Here is a 20903-nt window from a genome sequence, read left to right on the forward strand (position 1 = left end):
CCAGGTTTGCAGTTTCCTGATTATTGACTTACAAACTTCAAAATTCTCAAATTACTAAGGATGTCGCATTGAGCACAAGACAATGTCAATAAACCATTTCTAACTTAAACAGAAATGTCACCCATTCATTCTACCACACCATATCACCATTCATAATGAAGATATACCTGTCTTGAATCAATATCATTACTGTCAAAGTACCATCCTCAGGGAATACTGTGAATGAATAATGATTTTTCTTTCTTGCTAAATCTATAAGTTGAAAAGTCATCGCAATATTTAATTATACGGTTGAAATTAAAATTGACCATTTTTTCAACGATATATTTCTTCATTTCTTCCAAACTAACTCTATGGACTTCAGGTCTGGATGACTTGGAGATCATTGCCACTTGTATTAGAAAGTTCATAATTTTTTTTGTTTTTACGTTTTTTCATGTCATTCATTTATATTCATTTGTTCTTCTACAGATTTCAAGTCTGTCAACACCTTGTTCAAACAAACTCCGAATTTGTAATATTCTCTTATATCAAGTAGCACAAAAACATAATTAATATTTTGATAAACAAACCAAATCGTTATTTTAACACCTCGACACGTGTTTCGATCACCAAGTGATCATCGTCAAGAGGAAGATTGAACTGAATATTAAACAGTTTATTCTTCCTCTTGAAGATGATCACTTGGTGATCGAAACACGTGTCGAGGTATCAAAATAACGATTGGGTGTTGGGAAAAAACTTCAGTAATATTCACATTACTACACCAAAGGTTCCAAACAGTGCATCACAAAAACTTGCATTGCATTTAATATCTTGGCTAAGTATCTTAGTCCCATTTCCATTTCATTTTTGATCGACATTTTGAAATTTATAACTTACAAAAATGTAAAAACCTTATATTTTGAGTTGTCGCTACAAAATATACTAAGGGAAATTAAACACCTCAGAGGCCAAGCTATAATAATCGTCCTATAAGTCGGATTCTTCCTACAATGAACTGTTACTATGCCGAAATCCATCTATTCCATTTTTTTAAGACAGAACACAAGCACTACAGGAAAATCCTTAAGGCGCTCTAAGAGCGGTGCCTGTACGAAAGTAGTGATTCACGTTAGATTTGAATCGCTGGAGATTTAATTAATTTGAAAAAACGTCCTCAGGAAGTTTATTCCACATACACGAAGTTCTCCAAATGAAAGAGTTCTTAAGCAGTGAAGTTCGAGGTGTACTGAGTTGAACCTCAAAACGATGAGCAGCCACAGTCCGTTCTTGGTGGAATCAAATGTGCCAAGTCACTTGAAAACCTCCAGTGAAAGTATCTATAAAAGAGAGACAAATCTTCAACCGTTCCAGCAGTTTCAGGGTATGCTTGGGGGCGGAGTTCCATATATGAGAACAATACTCCAAACAAGGTCTGATCTGAGCTATATGAAGCATCAAAAGTTACTGAGGTTACTGCTTCGGAACATTGTTCCAAGCTTTCGAGAAGCAGCCTTTGCCATTCCAGCAACATGATTGTGCCAAGACATATTGGTGTCCATTTTCACCTCCAACAAACTTATCGAAGCAGGAAGCGGAATTATCTGTCCTGATATTATTATATCCGGTTCGGAGATATTTCGGAGAAAACCGATGCCTGGGTTTTCGTGGCATTGAATTGAACCTGGTTGCTTTCACCACAATTCGAAATCACCTCATTTACGTTAAAAAGGAATATTCCCAAACAGGAGCAGATGTAGGAATTTATTGATGGGAGGGAGGCGCACTCGAGATTGATTTTTCACTATGAAGAAATAAAAAAATGTGAGATCATAACCTGCCTCTTTCTTCAAAGGACATTTGTAATTCAAATGTAATAATTAGTGACTGAAAATAATATTTTGAATTAGTGACAGTTTTTTTTTCTATTTGAAAATAACCGCATCAACCTTATTAGCGGCGGAAAAGATATTTACAAACAATAACTATATTGATTACAACATTATATTTTGTTAGATAAGTTCAGAGCACTTAAATAATTTAAAATCTTGCTAGCACTAAAATAACTCAAGGTTTCCTGCGATTCCGTCGATATTTTGCACATTATTATATATTTGCACACAATTAGTGACAGTTGTTTTATTTAAATAAGTTAAGAAGACTCATGCAGGAATCTGGTTATTGGTTACGGTTTGTTAATGTGCAAGAGTGGCTTAGGCCCCATAATTTAACATTTTCTGAGCCCAAAGGGGGGAAGCGCCCCCTCGCTGGATCCGCCTCTATTCCCAAACACATTTCATAACAGATTTGCATTTCGACTCAACAACAATTCGACACTGCGTCACAAATCATCAGTGCTTCACAATTCTTTTTTTTTCGTGTCGGAAAGTCGAAATCTCCATTAGTCAAGACAATTTTCGTGTCTTTGTGACATCAGTAGAGGAATAAATTTCGTCCTTTAGAGAAAAATCGACGAAATTGAAAGGAGCACACGGCGTACGTCTTTTTTGCATTATTCTGAAACGATTTTTGCCTCTGTGTTCACATAAAATCGACTCGTATATCCTATCCGTCAACTAGTATCAACTTATCCCGTAAATGGCGAACGTAAACGATGGCTCTAATGGCAATTCCGCTCGAAACAGTTAAATGGCAAAGGTCTTACGAATTCCCTGATAAAATCCGATCGGTGCAGGCCCCTCGAGACCTTGTAACCTAGAAACGTTCGAAAAGGAACTATCGCAATTCGATAAAGCTCATCGAGAATGTGGGACGGACCGCGAGTGCTTGAGTATCGGTTGCAGGAAAAAGCGACATGTCGAAAATGGATCGAACAATAGATTGAGAACGAGATGAGGAAACAGCTGAGGGCACTTTCTTTAGAACAGCACACAGGGCCGTAGCAAGGTCATTCTGCACCCTACTAGTTTGAAACATCTACGCCCTCTAGATCTGCGTGCTCCAACAAACTAGAATATTGAGCAATAGACTGATGTGTTGACCTTCTCTGGACTAATTTCTCACTGAAAAAGAAAATACCGTTTTGGAATTTCTGACCTCTGAAGAAGCATAATTTGTTGTTCTGTGACACAAATTAGATACTGTCTCAGGCACAGAACATACGGAAGTTCATTCAGGTCCGCTATTTTCACTCAAACTATATAATAATAATAATATTTTATTCACCATTCACGATACATAGTGTATATATGGTAAGTCAATCAATAATCAGAATTAATACTAGGTATAAATTTAAAAATGTTAATATTTATACAAGACGTCACTAAAAAGAAAAAAAAGAAATAAATTTATACATACATATAAACACATACACAATTGAAATATATAAAAACGTATACAGATCTAGTTCATATTCTATTTTTCAGAAATTATCGTCTAAAAATTCTTGGAAACTATAGTAGCATTTCTCTAATAGCAAGTCTTTAACTTTCTTTTGAAATATGATGTTACTTCCAGTCCGTTTGAGTGATTCTGGTAGTTTATTGTAATATATGATTGCATTGTAATCCGGAGACCTCTCTGAACGCGACCTGACCTTGTTTCGTCCTAACAAAATCGCGGAGTCAACCGAAATTCTCTTCCTCAGTAAAAGGCGACCCAATCGGGTGTCTCTTCTGATTGTTTACTCTTCTATGATGGTACATTGCAGTTACAAGATAGTTTTCGAAGTGAATGATTGCTTTTTGTTTGTGTTGGCAGATAGTTCACGTGAAGTATTTTTATAATAACTTTTTCCATTTGCTTTTTGGATGGTTAGATGGAAGAGCAATATCTACCTTGATTTATCATGTGCAGATGTTGAATTCTACCATTTGTTAGGTTAGGTTAGTATCTCTTGTACGTTGTACCCTTTCAATAAACGTATTCATCTTTATTATTCACATGAGATTTTTTAGTCTGATGAGGGGAGATTTTTTACTTTCAGTTATGCGCTTTTTTTGTACTTGGACTCTCAACGCCACTACCTAGCTACAGCTACTACGAATAGTATTATTGTGTTTGATATTGTTCACTGAAGTACTGAGGAACATTGTCTAGCCACTGATCATTCAATGAGTTATGAAATTTGTTTTTTTTTCTGATTGACTCTGCCGTTACCTACTTGATGAAGTAATTTCACAAACTACACCTAACGATTTGATCTTCACAAACTTTAAAAATATCACGACATGGTTCGCTAGCACAATAGCTATTTCGTAGTGAATAACAATCCCACTGGCTTATCAAGATCTTCAGATTATGTGGTGCTACAGGTTTTCCGAGTTTTCCTGCAGCTGAAAAAGCAAATGCGCCACTGGAATCAATGAAGTCGTCTCGGAGCGCCAATTAATTTTTGTTGTTGTTTTATAATTCCATGATTTGTATTTTGGAAGAGTTAACAAGTAACTTATTTGAAATTCAAAATATAACAACAACAGAACGTATATAGTGTATAGAAAGTACATAGTTTTGGTCTACTTATCATTCTATTCTATCTACATAATATTCTTCCAAACTATAATAGGTTCTATCGCATAGAACTCTTTTTACTGCTTTTCTGAAGCTGGCCTTGGACGGTATATCTTTGATACTATTTGGAAGATGATTGTACATTTTGCAGCCGTTATATATGTATAATTGAATCCTTAACGAGAGTGGAAGATGGTAATGGTAGTTTGGGATGGTTACTTTGACGGGTGGGATATCTATTCCTTGTAATGAAATTTTATTTGTGTTTATTTATGAGACACACTGTTTCAAGTGTAAATAAAGACACTATCATGCAATGCATCATGTGAAACTTTGCTAAGAAAACATTATAAATTTAGCGAAAGAACCATCTTAGACTGTATTTAGAACCAGGTTTCTAAATACATCTGTATAATGAGGATAAAGCTGTTACATAATTTGTGCTTTGAAATAGTTATGCTTGCTAACATTGAAATTGCTTCACAAACTTGTAACTTTAATGAATACGATACTGTCATTTTATAGTTAGAAACACAGCGAAATTGTTAGTAAAACAAAATTAATATTCGTAAAATTGAATAAATTATCATTAGGTAATGATCTCTAGAACATGTGTATGTGGAAACTCACTTTTACTTGAACTTTGAACTATTTTCAAGGCCCTCTTGGTGATACATTGAAGAAATCTAAATTCACTTCTTTAAAAAAAATCTATTGGATGTTTCCTTGATTTTTTGAAAACGCATTCAAAATAATATCATTAAATATTTCTATTAATCAATTTTCCAAAACGACTGGTTGCTGTTTTATTGTTCATGTAATCAATGTAGCTACTAAAAATGTTTGTATAACGAAATAGCAAACTATCCCAGAAGCGCTAGAATATATTGTTGAAAAATGTTTTCTTTGAAATTAACAAAATAGGGCTTTAAATTTTTGGGAAAGAAAGGTTTTGGCCTTCTACTTCTCTACTAGTACAGTCACTTTTGACTTGATGGTTTAAGAATATTTTTCAACCAAAAATTTGCATATTATTTGAGTTTTTTCCCAACACCAAACCGTTATTTTAACACCTCGACACGTGTTGCGATCACCAAGTGATCATCTTCAGGAGGAAGATCAAACTTGATGCAAACTATTTCATATGTTTCTTCCCCAGACGAAAACCTAGTTGCCGTATTAGATAGAGATCGTGAAAAATATTTAACTTATGTTCTCATATTCTCCCGTTCGTTCCATTTGCTCGAGTTATTAATGATATCGTCCGTCGAAAGATATAGTTAAATGGGTTGTCTGAGGACCGACGAAAGATAAATCTGCGAATGTACGCGTTTTGTAGGACAAAATGCAGATGCTCGAATACAGGACCGAGCCGGCCTTAGAATCGTAGAGTGTGGATAGTTTTTAGGGCTCCTGCACCGACTTGGTCGATATGGATAGTTTGGCTTCCTGTAATATTTTTAGTACATTTAGACGATTTCTCGAAAAGTTCAAATTTAAAATTATTTAGAGCTTTGTTCAGAATCTTCATACAAGTAAATTTGTATAGTAGGTGGTGAAAAAGTTGTATGGTAGGTTATTTTTTCTATGATGATATCATGATTCTTTGTTGACATGAAAGTCGTAGCTTGTACTTGGTATAAATGAGGTTGGTAAATGAAGAAAGGGTATCTGTTAGCTTTTTGGTGGACTATTGTACTTGATTCTTGATTGTGTTTTTCAATTATTCTCCTTTGTAGTAAATGATTAATTTGATTCATAAAATGATTTATTTGATTCATAAAATGATTTTAATTATGCCTGGAGGCAACAAAAAATAATTTTCTCTCCTAATGGGTAGATATGTCAAAAACCGGAAATACAAATAACAACATATAATAATCGATTTCACCCGGATAAACTTACCTCCTGCTCAAGTTGAGGATGTTTATTATTTTATTATCACAAAAGTTTTGTGAAAGAAGAAACTGTCCAGAGAAAAGGAAAAGTTTCGAAAAACAGAGTTTACTTAGTGTTACCTAACTAAAAATGTATTTCAGTAAAAAAAAGTTTACTTGATTCACATCATCAACCTCGAAATTTCGAAATTTTTTTTATAAAATTTTTGAAAAATGTATAAACTTTCTACGGTCTTCTAGTCGTGATTTGAGATAGAACTGAAACATATAATTGTGAATTCTGAAAAAATACTGTTTTTTATGTTACCTCCACTAGGTGGAGTAAAGCATGATTGCTTTAATTTTCTATCTGTATTTTTTTTGTTTTTGTTTTGTTATTTTTAGCGATTTATCAGTTGTGATGACAACTTTTTGTGTGGTATAAAATACTTCAATAGAAACTTCACAGTAAACAGCATTAAACTGTCAAACGATAGTGATACGTCATCAATTATCGAATTCAGACTTAGACTCAAGTTTGTATAGGCTATCTTAAAAGTATCGAATGCAAGCTGACATCAAAACAAGAGCTCTTTGATTAAACATGAATATTTTTCACTTGTTGAAGAAAATGATGTCATATAAAAGTATATGTCTTGTACTTCAGGTATTGTTAACGATACCTGTTCCAATTGCTAGAGACAATTAATAAGAATATTTGAATAAATTTTGAAATTTCTCAATTATTATCATCAAACTATCTAGTGTATGAGAAAATTTATGGAAAAATTTCCCGCTAGCCAGTCCTGTCGTGACAGACGCATTCCGAGTTCTATATTATCGCGAATAAAAGGCGTGACTAATGGACCTTTTGGACGTGACGCGATCTATTGTGTATGCTGATCGAGGACAAAAGTATATACCGATGCAGTATGTGTCTGGATATATTTTGTCTGCGCTCCGATCTAGTCTAACATAACCTAGAAAACGTTGCTTCTGGCTGGGGCGTTACGGGTCACTGTTTATAGTTCGCTTGTATTGTCGGTCTTGTATTCGTGCAGAGTTCGACAGCCTGAGGTTCAACGTAAATATTCAATAAATAACAATTTCCTGCTCAAAACAATGTTGTTTGGGACGGGTTTTCTCTATAATCTAGGAATATTACATATAAAATCGCGGACGGTTGATTTTTACTAGGCTTTTATTTCGTAGTAGAAAATTTCAGCGGCAAAAATGTCAAATTTGACAAATATAAATTCTTACCAAAATTTTGGGACCTATTGATAATAAGATAAAATGAGTTATGGTTTCCATTATTTGTTCATTATAATATTTCTGTCCAAAAAGGAATGCTTCTTTTTAGTGGACCCGTTTTTTTTTTGGAAAAAAAATGCTGGGACGTGGCTAACAGAACGAATCATATATTAAGCAATTGTATGAAAAATAATTAGGACAAAACGTCAGTGTTATATATAGGTTGACTTGCCCAGAACTTTATGTTGGGCAAACGGGGGAAACATTTTCCAACTATTTTTTGGCAGGATGGCATGAGTTTGGAAGAGAAAGGTTTAAAAGTCAATCTTTTGTCACAATTTTTTCCTTGGGGCTAGCTCTGGTGAGTAAGGCGGATGGTCAAGCAGTTGGGCGGCAGCCCGTCGGTTCAGGTGGGTGGTTTGCTCTACTCACTCAATCGACCGCTGTGGGAACCGGTGGTTCGAGCCGCAAGGCCGTACGATCGATTTTCACCTCCTATCTTACAACCCGTGTTAGGAATCACACGTTAAAAGGTAAGACCTTGTTAGTCCTTAGCTCGCACAAGTTTCGACTTTTGAGAGTTGTCGTTCATAGGGGAGCGACAGATGGTTAACGGAAAAATAGATTCTAAACAGTTCGAACCGCAATTCGTGGATTTTCGCCATTGCAACCGCTAAGGTGTGAGTCGGTGCGTTGTCTTGGTGAAACAGTATTTTATTTTTCTGCAAATATAGCGGTTTTCCGTAAGTTTTGTCTTCAGCTTGTCAAGTAATGATGCTTTGTAGACTCTTGTAATGGGTTTTCCATTTTGAAAAAATAATTGATTGAAATAACTCCATGCCTATCCCAAAAAACAGACCCCTAACTTTCCCAGCCGAAAAATCAGTTTTTGCTTTTTATGGAGCCGGCTCCCCCTTTGCAGTCTACCGTTTGGACTGTATTTTTGTTTCGGGCGTATAATGTTGTATCCAGGTTTCATCTACAGTAATTAATTGGCGCCAAAATTCGGATTTACTGCGCCCGAACTGCGCCAACAGAACGGTAGAAATGTTCATCTGAACACGTTCTTGGTCTAACATGAGCAAACGCGGCATCCAAAACGAACACGCCAAATATTGATTCAATATGTGACAAACAGGTTCTTTTGACATGTCAATAACCTCTGCTATCTCTCTCACTTCAATTCAGCGGTCGTCTAGCACTATTTTGTGAACTTTTGCGGTGTTTTTATCGGTAATTGGAGTTTTTGAACGACCAGAACGTTCATCATCTCTCAAGCTCTTAGGGCCACGTTTGAATTCAGCTGTCCAAAATTTCACTAAAGTAAGTGATGGTGCAGAGTCCCCATACGCATAATCCAATTCATCTTTGATTTGCGTAGGCGTATTGCCTTTCAAAAACAAATATTTAATGACAGTTCGATACTTGATTTCGTCCATTTTCATGAAAACATTTACATTAACTCACTCAAACGACTGTTACATAACAACTGCGCGTCCAAAATGGCTGAAACTTTGGTGAGAAACTGGTGAGTAACGAAATTCACTAGCTTTTATTTACGAGTGCTGCTATCTTCATGCTATCTTCTATCAGTAAGTTGGTAGATGGTCAAATTGTTATATAAAGCATAGAATTTTGTCAGTATGAATACGCCTGAGGAAGCTATCGTTTAGTGAAACATTTGTTACGGTTTTGTGAACTGTTCATTGAAAATTCCACAATGAAGTGTTAGGTTAGGTCCAAAGTGAGTGGGACTATTCGACCCTCCACCGCAACCCGCAAGGGTTTATTGTGGCTCACACCTATTCACACTCGACCAAATAAACCCAGCTTCTTAACGAAGCCGATTAGTTTGTATGGTGAGTGTTCTTTCAGGTCAGATGGTAAGAGTACGACTCTGCCGAACTCTAAAAACCTGATTCGGTCCCCAACAGGGAAGGCACAAAGTATGTGCTCTGCCGTTTCATCACCATAAGTCTTCTTGCCATCCAGATGTTCAATCTTAGTTTGGAAAAGCCTAAAGCGATGCCAATGACAGGTTCTGGGTCCGATGAAGCTGCTTGCAGCACCCTCCTTTCAAGGGAATTAGTAGCCTCATTGCCTTCCAGGCCAGTATGGCCAGGAATCCAGACCAGAGACAATCTGTTAAGTCTTTCTATCAAGGAGAGTCGTTTTTGGCAATTTCCTACCAATATAGACGTTGCTCGGTAGGAGCCAAGAGCTTTCAACGCCGCTTGACTGTCCGAGATAATTTTTTTGACTTGTGTATGAGGTTGGATTATTCCAATCTCTCCGCACACAATTCAATAGCGTAAATTTCCGCTTGAAATACAGTCGTATAGATTCCTAGGCATGTTGATATCACTGTCCTGGGTCTGCGACTGAAAACATATACACCAGAACCGGAAGGTGTTTTTGATCCATCTGTGAACCAACAACTATCTGCTCTTAATGAATTGTTGCTTGAATACGTAATGAATGTTCATAAAGTATCGGCCAACTCCATCACAGATCTTTACTCGTAGTAGTTGAGAGTGAAGATAGACTTTTTTGTATATCACCATAAAATACAAATCTTTTTTCTGATCCATCCCGGGCGCTTTCCGATGTCTCAATAAAATTCATCTAGTGGCGTTCGAATTTGGCCGGATTCCCGGACCAACTTCTCCGATCATTACCTCTCCCAATTACATGTGCTCGACGGACGATGGAATGCAAAGCCTCCTCCGATACTTTATGCGCCGTCTGCCAAATACTTTCGCTAGGAATACCTGAACGCCTGCCAAAATACCTGGTGCGCATCCGAGAGATTTACGACTTTTTTGTTTTGTTCCGGAAAACTCGTGCGTGCGCGTAAAAACAAGCGAGCAACGATAATTGGTACTTAGTCCAGTATACGAGTGCCATTTAATAATTTTTGTGTACGACTTCACAGAAAATTCTGATCGGGGTGTCATTCGATTCGTGATTTCACACACAATAATTTACTATTCAAGCAAGTTCCGCAAACAAATAGTTGAGTTATGAATATCTCCAATAGTTTTCTTTTTCTCAAAAACAATTGGAGATATTCAAAGTTGAAAAAAATCATGAAAAATTTGAATTGAAACTTTCTCTTTTTGTTTATCACTTTTATTTGTAACTAACGTTAATGCAGTTTCGTCGTATAAGGACATTTTCAAACGAATACAATAATCTGAAAAATTAATAGATAATATTAGCCCTTTCTCAACACCACTGTAGGTAATAACAGAGGTACTTAACTCAATTGAATACCTGAATTTTGTTTACCTGTGACAATGTGGGTACGCTAACTTGAAAACTGGTGAGTAAAATAGATCGATTTTATCATTCAACAGGTTGCACCTGCAATTTTTATGATTATGAATTTCCAAGGATTCCAAATAATTGAGTTTGCAACCCTTCCTTGAATAGTGCAAAATATCCGTATCGTTTAGATTCGGAAACTTGTGGTTTCATGCCAAGGAATGGTTTGAAAACGTTGAATCATATTTTCCTAGTCTGAAGGACCTTTCATGTACAGCATACCGTCTTGAGAAGTTTCGACCACATTGTCTCACATAAACACGTTTACACTCCAGACACTTATAAACTCTAGATTTACCCATATTGTCCATCAATTTAACAAAAAAAGATTCTCAAAGAGCAGAAAACTCACTAAAAAGACCTAACTGTAGCACTGAGAGGTGATAATACTGATTAAAATTGGTAGATCCGTTTTTGCACACCTGATTCGGATAATTTACACCACTTGATGGCAATATTGAAGAATAAAAAAATTAATTGCTGAATAGTTGAATGAAGAACGACATGCCAGCAAAAATTTGTATCGCATTGCTTCTTTTATTTTCACTTTTGTTAAATAACAAATTTTTCCAAGTTGATACTTTAATATATTTTTTAAAACTGAAGCTTGGAATTTTTTCCATTGCCTGGATTTTTTTCTTTGCTGAAACAATTTTTTGATAGCTTAAGAAATAATACTCGGGTTGGAAAATAAAAAAAAAAAGATAATTGATAAAAGCTACATTATTATAATTTTTTCAAATATTTTATTCTTATTGTTTGAATAATTGTATTGAATAAATGCATTGCTTATAAGATAATTCCATTTTTTCTTCCAATGATTAGTGCAATTCATGATTTTGAGGGTAATCGTTCTTAAAAAAATATTTCTATTACATGAAAGGTATTTTTGACTATTTAAATTTGCCAGTATACATTGATATTTTTTTCAAAATACTCTACTCTTTCCTATTATAATTTAAAAAAATACATGTGTTGATTTAATGAACAATTCGCTAAAAAAATTAATTTTCTCAATTTATTTTATGTTAAAAATTAAAAAATCATATATTCTTCAACATTTCATTCACTGTAATTTTTTCTTCAATTTTAAATTGAAGAGAAGAATTGAAAAAATAATAATTATTTTATAAACAAAGTATTCATTTATAACCGTGTTTGTGATACAATGAGAGGCATATGCTACTTATTTAATCAAAGAGGGACATGAGTTCAACCATGAATTCAAGCCCCTACATTTCCAGAAGAAACGTTTAAAACTTAACCTGTTGGAGAGTATGGAAACAAATTTAAAAACTCCCAATATCGTATGAACCATCAAACTGAACTAAATGATTCTCCATTATTAAATCTGAATGTTATTGAAGTTTTATCCCAATACCAAGCCATTATTTTGACACCTCGACACGTGTTTCGATCACCAAGTGATCATCTTCAAGAGGAAGATTAAACTTTCTCTGTTTATTTCCACGTAAGAAAAGTCAAGAATAATTATGATATTTCCGAAAGTTTCATTTATTCGTATGGTTAATGAATTTATACCTGACCTTTTCAGGTAGATTCATCATTAGCTAGTAGGCAAACAAGTAGGTAATACAATAAACTGTATTAATGAGTTTTCACATTTTTTCTGTTTTAATCAACATTCACATTTGAATTATTTGTTGGCGGAACTTGCCTCAAATTTTCAATTACTCTGGCTGTAATTACAAATCGAATGACACGTCAATTATAATTTTCAGAAAAAGCGAATTCAAAAGTTGTGAAATAGATCTTGTGAACTAGACTATGGACAAACCACAAACAAGCGAGAAACGATAATTGGTACTCGGGTTATTTCATATCGAGGTGCATCGCATAGCCACCTACTGGATTCGCGAAATATTCGGCTCGCCGCGCCGTGACGGTGGATAAATATAATAATGAGAACGACCCGAGTGACGACACTGCGTCGATAAATATATTCATCTATACGTATTAATAAGTTTATTGGCAGCTAGTTATCGACTAATCGAGATACAGACACTATTTCAATTGGCGACGACCTCTCAGAGAATGCGATCTTATGCAATCGTATGTACGGGATGATTCCGAAATTGCTTTTTTGTACTTGTGTATAACATAAGAAGTGATAGAACTTTTTGCAAATGCTCCAAAACGCTGTTACATTCTCAAGACGTATTTGTCTATTATTATAGTGATTGAGTAATTTAGCATAACTTTTTGGCAGGATTCATTTTGTCCCCATTCCTCTTGTGCCATTCTTGATGAAAGCGGAGCGTCAAAGGAAAAAAACATGGCTAGCGTTGGCCATTGTCGTTAGCAGAGAAACCCGATGTTCTTGTAGTTGTATAACATGACTTACGACAATCGCTGAATGATAACGAGCTCCATATTTCACACGAAAACGATATCGTTCGAGGCGTAATCGGTTCACCGTTACAATAATATCCCTGCAAATATCGCTAACGCCCCCTCGTCCCGCCGCAGGACGGACGTCACCGAACACGTGGGGTAGCAGGAAGTGGCTATGTTGATTTTTTCATGCCCAGCTGTCTCTCAGACATTCCGATCTGGGCTTGGTTTGTTGTATAGGGCGTTAAGGAAATCACATTTGTAATTCGCATTTTTGTTACTGTACGGAGAAGCTGGTATATTTGTAAGTTCATTCTGAGTATAGAAAATAGGGGTTGCAGAGACATTGGTGATGAATTATTTGGTAGTTTGAAATTTTGCTCACAGTAGATTATTCAACAGAGGGGCAAGTATCATAATTGAAGTGAAAACGGTAGGTTCACAAATATTACAGCACAGTTGGTTGATGGCCAAGAGCCACATGAGCATGTTAACCGAAAATTTGTTAATGAACAGGTGAAGTATTAAAAAAAGAAGCTTTAAAAGTTGTCATAATTGTCGGATGAAAGTAATTTGTGGAAACATTACAGTATTTGTAACTATAAAAACAATACAGGTGAGATAAACTGACAAAAGCAAAATTCTGGTTCACTATTGATGATATAATATAGCCAAACAAACAAATATAGTTTATCATAAACCTTTTCTTAGTAGAACTATAATCAGTATCATCTTCGAAATTGAACATTTCTCACATTTTTCTTGAAATGAAAATTTTGGTGCAAATGGGGTTACGAACTGACATAGCTGCGGATTGGTTTCACAGCACCCTGGGTACAATTCTTTTTGTGAAATTAAATAATTGTTGATGCGAAGGAATGTACTTTAAAAATTGACTCTTTTGAACATAACATGGAATTGAAATATTCTGCTTTTGTTTATATCTCTACTCTAGTACGATACTCTTTGAAAACAAAAAGAAAAAACTATCTTCGCCTGGGAAGTATTTACCTTTCGTCGCCGAGAGTGTCATGTACTGATTCTTGAACAATTATTTGTACGCGGTCCGTACCGCCATTCTTTTGTCGTACCGTAGTCTCACATTCAACACCTGAGGTCATGGATGTCACCGTAAAACAATACTCAGTGCCATTGTTTATGGCCTTACAAAAAAATAGAAGAAACAAAAGGTGAGATTGCTTAGTTTCTTCACGCTGTGAGGTATCTCGAATCCGACTGATGTGAAATGCCGACGATTGAAAGAGTAATGATTCGCAGTAAGTCTTTCCACACAGAAAAATTTTTCGTCTTTATGCAGTTATCGAAAAAAATTGTGTTTTATTTTGTAGCTATTTCGAAAGCAACCGTGAAAAATTAAAAAACAAAAGTTGGTTACACCTATAATAAACATACACTTGTACAATTAAAAGGCAATGACTTCACTTACTCTCTTCTAGTTGCTTGTTAACTCTATCTGAAGTAAACTGATTCCAATTTCCGACGAATTCGTTCTTATTTAGGCAGTTCTATGCAGCTACATTCACCGCAATTACCATTATTCCTTTAGAATTCACCATTTCTTCAGGATCTTCTAGAGTCACATGTCGTTACTCTTTCGTTGATGTACAGGACCATACTTGTCCTATTTGAAATTTTACATTTAGAACCTTGCAAAAAATGATCAACGAAGAAAGCGATTGAGATTTTTGTCTAGAGAATCCAAATGGAAAAAAATTGAATATAAAATAAAATTTAATTGCAGTGTACGGAGGATGTGATTAGAGTTGAATAGTATGGTGACTACCAGTGTCAAGTTGATATAAATACTGCAATCAATTCGGTTTTTCATTGAAATCATTTGTACTGAAATTGGATAGTAATAATGTGAATACTGTGGTGGAAAACAATCCTTGTTTTCTATTTTTCTGGGTATTTCTTGAACTATTGGCTTTATAAAAATTAATTTCTTCAAGATCAAAAATAAAAATGCCGGGATCTTGTTCACTGAAGAAACATTTTGAAAAAACTTGCCTGAATAAGATTTATTAAATTTTTCACGAGAAGAAAGATCCTTTTCTGAAAACATATGTAAAGTTTATTTGGTGGGATGTTTAAATTTTGAAGAAATCAATTATATAAAAAAAACTAATCAATTCAATGTATTGTATGATTTTTACTACCAAGGGTTTTACAAAAACCGCGACACGTGTTCCGCTATACAATAGCTTCCTCAAGCGTTAACTCGATTATATATATATATATATATATATATATATATATATATATATATATATATATATATATAAAAGTAGGATATTTAATGACTGAATCTATGAATTAATCAGATGGTATCTTGAGGTTGCAGTCAAGGTCAATAATGAAAACTCTTTGGTAGTTTGTCAAGCTTTCGGAAATGTTTATTTCCTTCTTCATGACAACTGAAAAGATGATTGTATAAATATATGTTTATTGAAATTGAACAAAATTTCTACAAACGTTCTTTTCTAGAAATGATACACATAAATGAAGAATTAAAATCCATGAATAAAAGAACTGACTTGAATGGTCTCAGTCAATTTTATACTTATTTGTTTAAATTAGATAATGATAATCGAAGAAGAAATAGTAATGCTGATTCATCCAGTATGTAACTGATGTAAAACAAATTATTATTTTTATGTTATCAACAAATACGTGTCATTTATTGATTCATGTCGAAATTAATTTTCAGAAAATATTTTTCGTTTCGATTTGCTGCTGATTTTTTATATTAATCTCATGTTGAGTAAGTTATATCTGTAACGTTTTATACATATATTTTTACAATCATCTTTTCAGTTGTCCTGAAGAAGCAATTTAAGAGCCACCGGCATACAGCTGTTTCAGCCTTTTGGGCATCGTCAGTACCGGGAAGGCGGTCCTCGATTGAAGACAAATGTGAAAAACCAAGAAAAGTACTTAATAGAAATAACTGCGTAAACGTAAGCGAGACATAAGTGAAACCACCTATTTGTGTGACACCCAAGTCAACTTGCCAAGTTTTTATGTCAGTGTTGGTGGTTTGACCAATCAGGACCGCCTGCCCGGTACTGACGATGCCCAATAGGCTGAAACAGCTGTCTACCGGTGGCTTTTAAATTGAAATCAATATGGGAATGATCAGAATAGTACTTATTTATTTATCTTTTGATTTTCATGGAATTATTTTCCAGCAGCTTGACTGCATTAACCTTTTTTGATTTCGTATCATTTCTAGAAACATGTGGATTCGTTTTTCGATGGCATTCCAGATTAGCTTCCCAAACTTCTGCCACCGCAGTTGTCGGTTGATTGGTCAAACCACCATCACTGATATAAAAACTTGTCAACTATTCGGAATGGTTTCATTTACTTGGGTTATTCAGCTCTCCATCACTGTTTACTTTCAAAAATTTTCCAAGCTACATTTCATTAAACATTATTATTCTTGACTATTTTAGGTGCGCTTCTGTGCTATATTGTAGTAATTTTTTTAGTGAACTGAAAAGTTAGCATTCATTCCAAGCTCTCGATAGTCGTTTTATTATTTCAATGAGAAAACTTGACCTTTGCAAAAATAAAAACACTCGCCGTCATTTCGACTGCCAATTCTAAATAAAATAGAATCGCTATAAAATGAATTCATCGACGTTTTAACGAGTTTACGATCTGCGCCGGGCCATAATGTTCTCTCAATATTACTGACCAGACTCAATATCTTTTTTGGTTTATTTGCAAAATGCCACCGTGCTACTAGTTGGTGTAGGTTATGATTTGATCACTGGCGTGCAGCCCGAATTCTTTTGAACTTGATTGCTCTCTTCTTTCTTTCGGACGTTTTCCACATATTTGGTATGGAGATGAAGAAGTGGAAAACCCAAAAAGTATTCTCTCCCAAAAATATACCCCTTTCAATTTATATAAATATTATATCATTTTGCGAAAAATTTGCAAATATTAATAATCAAAATTACTAATCTGTCCTTTTGTTAGTCGCCTTCAAAATTTCTGTCGAACAAAAGGAAGATCAGGATGAAATTTAGGTCAGATATGAACCTTGCCTAGACTTGTTTATCAAATTTTTTTCTCTAAAAATAAATGATTTCCTAAAACCAAAGAACCTTCCAAATGGATCATTTCACACGAAACATGAAAACGAGATTCAGATGGCTTTTAAGTTTAAAATCGGGAAAAAGTTATGGATTCTCGAAAATTGAAATACCAATATTTTCGTCAGTTTCTCCGAAACGGTCAAATAAGTCGGAAATTTTTAAAGGTTACGAAACAATTTTCAGCAATTTTCAATATCTCAGTAGAAATCGAAGAAAAATTATAGCATTCTCTTTGTGTATTCCAAAGCACTCAACAAGTTATTTAAAAGCAGAAAGAAATCATTGAATGTAACTTATCTGCATGATATATACCTATATCTTTGTTGAAAGTGTATTTTGAACTTAATTGTTTTGTTTGTACATTAGGAAGTTTACTTTAATTTTTTGTATTAAGATTTTGAACTGAAAACCAAAAGATTTTTTCCTGAAAACTAATATCTCTTAAAATTGAATCTAAAAAGAATCGTTTCACAGTCCAGTTCTATCAATACTGAGAATATTTGATAAAGTACATTTTATTCGAATATCAACAACTGCCAGCAATTCACAACAAATTGTTTTTCTTTTATAAGTCCGCGATGGCATATGTCTATCTTTCAAGTATAGCCTAATATAACCATTCAAATGTTTATAATAATAATAATCATATATAATGTAGTAATTGGAAATCTATTTAGACGGTTAAGAACGATAATAATTCTTATCATAAATACGGTAATTGCCTTAAACATTCCAATCGATGCGACAAGATATAGAAAGATTTCAATTGTGTTTTCACGTAATGAATCATTTTGAAGATCAAGGTGGCATATCAATTTTGTATTGTCTTCAGATAGGTACTTATTTTAAAATGGAAATTGTGAACACTCTTTTGTGTAAAACAAATACTTCTATATAAACACTGAATTATACAGAATATACTTTTCTCTACTCAGTTTGTATTTCAAACATTTGTTGTGCCTAAGTGAAATTTATCAAAGGTCATTATCATTGTTTATTAGTTAGCATTTTCCGAATCCCCCAAGCCTCATATCGGTACCGCCCCTGGTGCTTCATTATCCGTTTGTCGTATAACGCAAAAATATTTATGGCATGAATTCAGCCGTAATTATAGGAGTCTGACAAAAGGCAATTGCAGCCTTTATGAGGATGAACGAAAATAATTCATATTATTTAGCTTTGATGAAAATGCGAATGAAAGACTATCGAGGTGCTATTTTAATGTTTTCCCAGACGGGCAATTATAACTATCGAGTTTTTTCGACGAAAATTATGGATATGTTGCTACAACTTTGTAGATGAATTTAAATATATGACTGTTTCGCAGAAATGATGTATAACCGCTGAAAATTATTGCATTCCTCGGAAATTATGAAGTTGCGAGAGGATATTTTTAGATTTTAATGATTGCCGACGGGCAGTGGGATACCTACAAAGGACTAAGTATCGCCGAGGGGGTCTAGTAAATTGCGCGGATACACCTAGCCTAGATAACATCGGGAGGTGTCAAAATAGTAATTGTTGCGTGGGTCTATATATCAAATAAATCTTTATCTTCCCGAAAAAAATCATGTGAACGGTTTCAAGCTTGATGTTGTTAGTGGAAATTTCTGCAGTACCTACTCTTTCTAAATGGATGATTTTCACATTCCACATTGAGTCTCATATCTTTTATGAAGGATCATTTGGCGAGTTTTGGGCACTTAAAATTGGCTAAACGGAAAGAACCTTCTCCCAGGAAGCTGGAGATCAATACACAAAAATGATCCGAAAAGCCAAAGCATCGAAGATTTGTGGTTTACGGCTTTATCCATGATTTTTGATATCACTGCTAGCAAAGCGACTATAATTGTTTAGAAGTAATTCTCTAATAGACAGCCTAGATGTAGTTGTAGATGTGCCAACATCGAGTTTGGTCTGGAAATGCCGTAAAGGGTAGCAAAAACTATTGTATGGAGTTAGATCAGGAGAGGCAAAGAGTAGGTACTGGAAATATACATCTAGTAAATCTAGTAACACCCATGGGGGAACTTTTAGTAAAGCGGCCGTCTGGAAAAAGAACTGTAGAACTACCTCAGTAGGCTTAGAATAGGCTTAGCATAATGGGGAATGTTCCTCCTGACGAAAATCAAGTAGTTTTCATAAAAGACCTCTAAAACAACGTATTTTAAACTTATCATTTTAACCTTTTTCTTTAAAATTATTTAAATACTTAAAAAAAGAGAAATGAAATAATGCATTCAACATTTTAAGGGATTCGTTTCTATTTCACCATTTGGCAACATTGGTTATAGCTAATAAAGGGCAATGAATCTGTTATCTGTATGAGACAAACAAAGATGACATATTTCAGAGGCGTGCTGTTCTGTCTACTTATGTTCCGAGTTCCGAGACATTCTGTGACATATGACATTTTGTTCACCTAACCTATCTTGCTCTACATAAATAAATAACAAAACAACTGTTGTTTATGTGGCTTGTGGAGGTGGTATTGAACTATAATTTATATTTTGCCTTAATTCTTGATTTATAAAGATAATTTTCCTTTTTTAAAGTAGAATATCTAGGTACGTATAAATTATTTCAACTTGATATAGGCACTGTTGCCAATATGTGAATTAGAAACAAATCCTTTTAAAAATTAAAACCCAACATTTGAAACATCAATTTGAATACTTTTTGAAGTGAATTTGAAAAACTCATGAATTAAACTCAACTTTATTTTGTTCAAACTTGCATTTGCTGTAATAACCCAAATTGAGGAACATTCCCCATTACAACTACTACAACTACTTACAACTACTTGAACACTGTCCATTGAGAGGTCACTGTAGAACAAAGTAGGACTGTATAGCGGAGAGCTTAGCTGCAGACAATGCAAAAGAACTGACAACAAACAGCGTGCTTCTTGAGCGAATGTTACATAATGTAATAATGTATTGTCCAAACGGGGAGAAGCTTTACTCGAAGAATAAAAAATCATAATATTGGCTAAACACGGATAACCTTTTTCCAAAGAATAAAAGAACATAGGAGTGTATTCTTGAATTCGAAGAGCAATTCCACATTTGCGAACTATTTTTTGACAGAAGAACAAGAGTTCAACCACGACTATGACGTATTACAATTGGAAGAGAAAGGTTTGAAACTCAATATTTTTGAATGTTTACCCCCGAGGAAGCTTTTGAATGGTGAATCACGTGTTGCTATTTTTTTAAGCTGTTCAGTAAAAATGTCAATAAAACATTACTTTGAGATTACTCAAACATGGGAAACAAACTACAAATTATCTTCCATCCCATGTCTATAACGCCTCATTTCGCTCTTTTACTTTCAGTCATCTGTTGAAAAATCACCTGATGACTGTCAGATGTTATAGATCATGTGCCATTATCTGCGAGGTTATCTGTACTCGTCATATGTAACTTCTGTGGTGCTAGCTACTAAGCAAATAACTAGTGGATAATGGAAATACTATTTGGGTAAAAGGGTTCAAGACACATTCCTC

The 20903-nt window shown here is 34.6% G+C and overlaps 1 protein-coding gene across 7 annotated transcripts in view; it reads left to right on the forward strand.

Annotated features, from left to right (window-relative positions):
- The window catches only part of LOC111502532 (Death-associated protein kinase related), a 361534-nt gene that overhangs the window by 317570 nt on the left and 23061 nt on the right, over positions 1-20903 (forward strand). The gene's annotated exons all lie outside the window — the stretch shown is intronic.

The sequence above is a fragment of the Leptinotarsa decemlineata genome, unplaced genomic scaffold (assembly GCF_025532065.1).
Source record: "Leptinotarsa decemlineata unplaced genomic scaffold, Ldec_3_MD MMD2_tig00001064_RagTag_RagTag, whole genome shotgun sequence".
Lineage (NCBI taxonomy): Eukaryota > Metazoa > Arthropoda > Insecta > Coleoptera > Chrysomelidae > Leptinotarsa > Leptinotarsa decemlineata.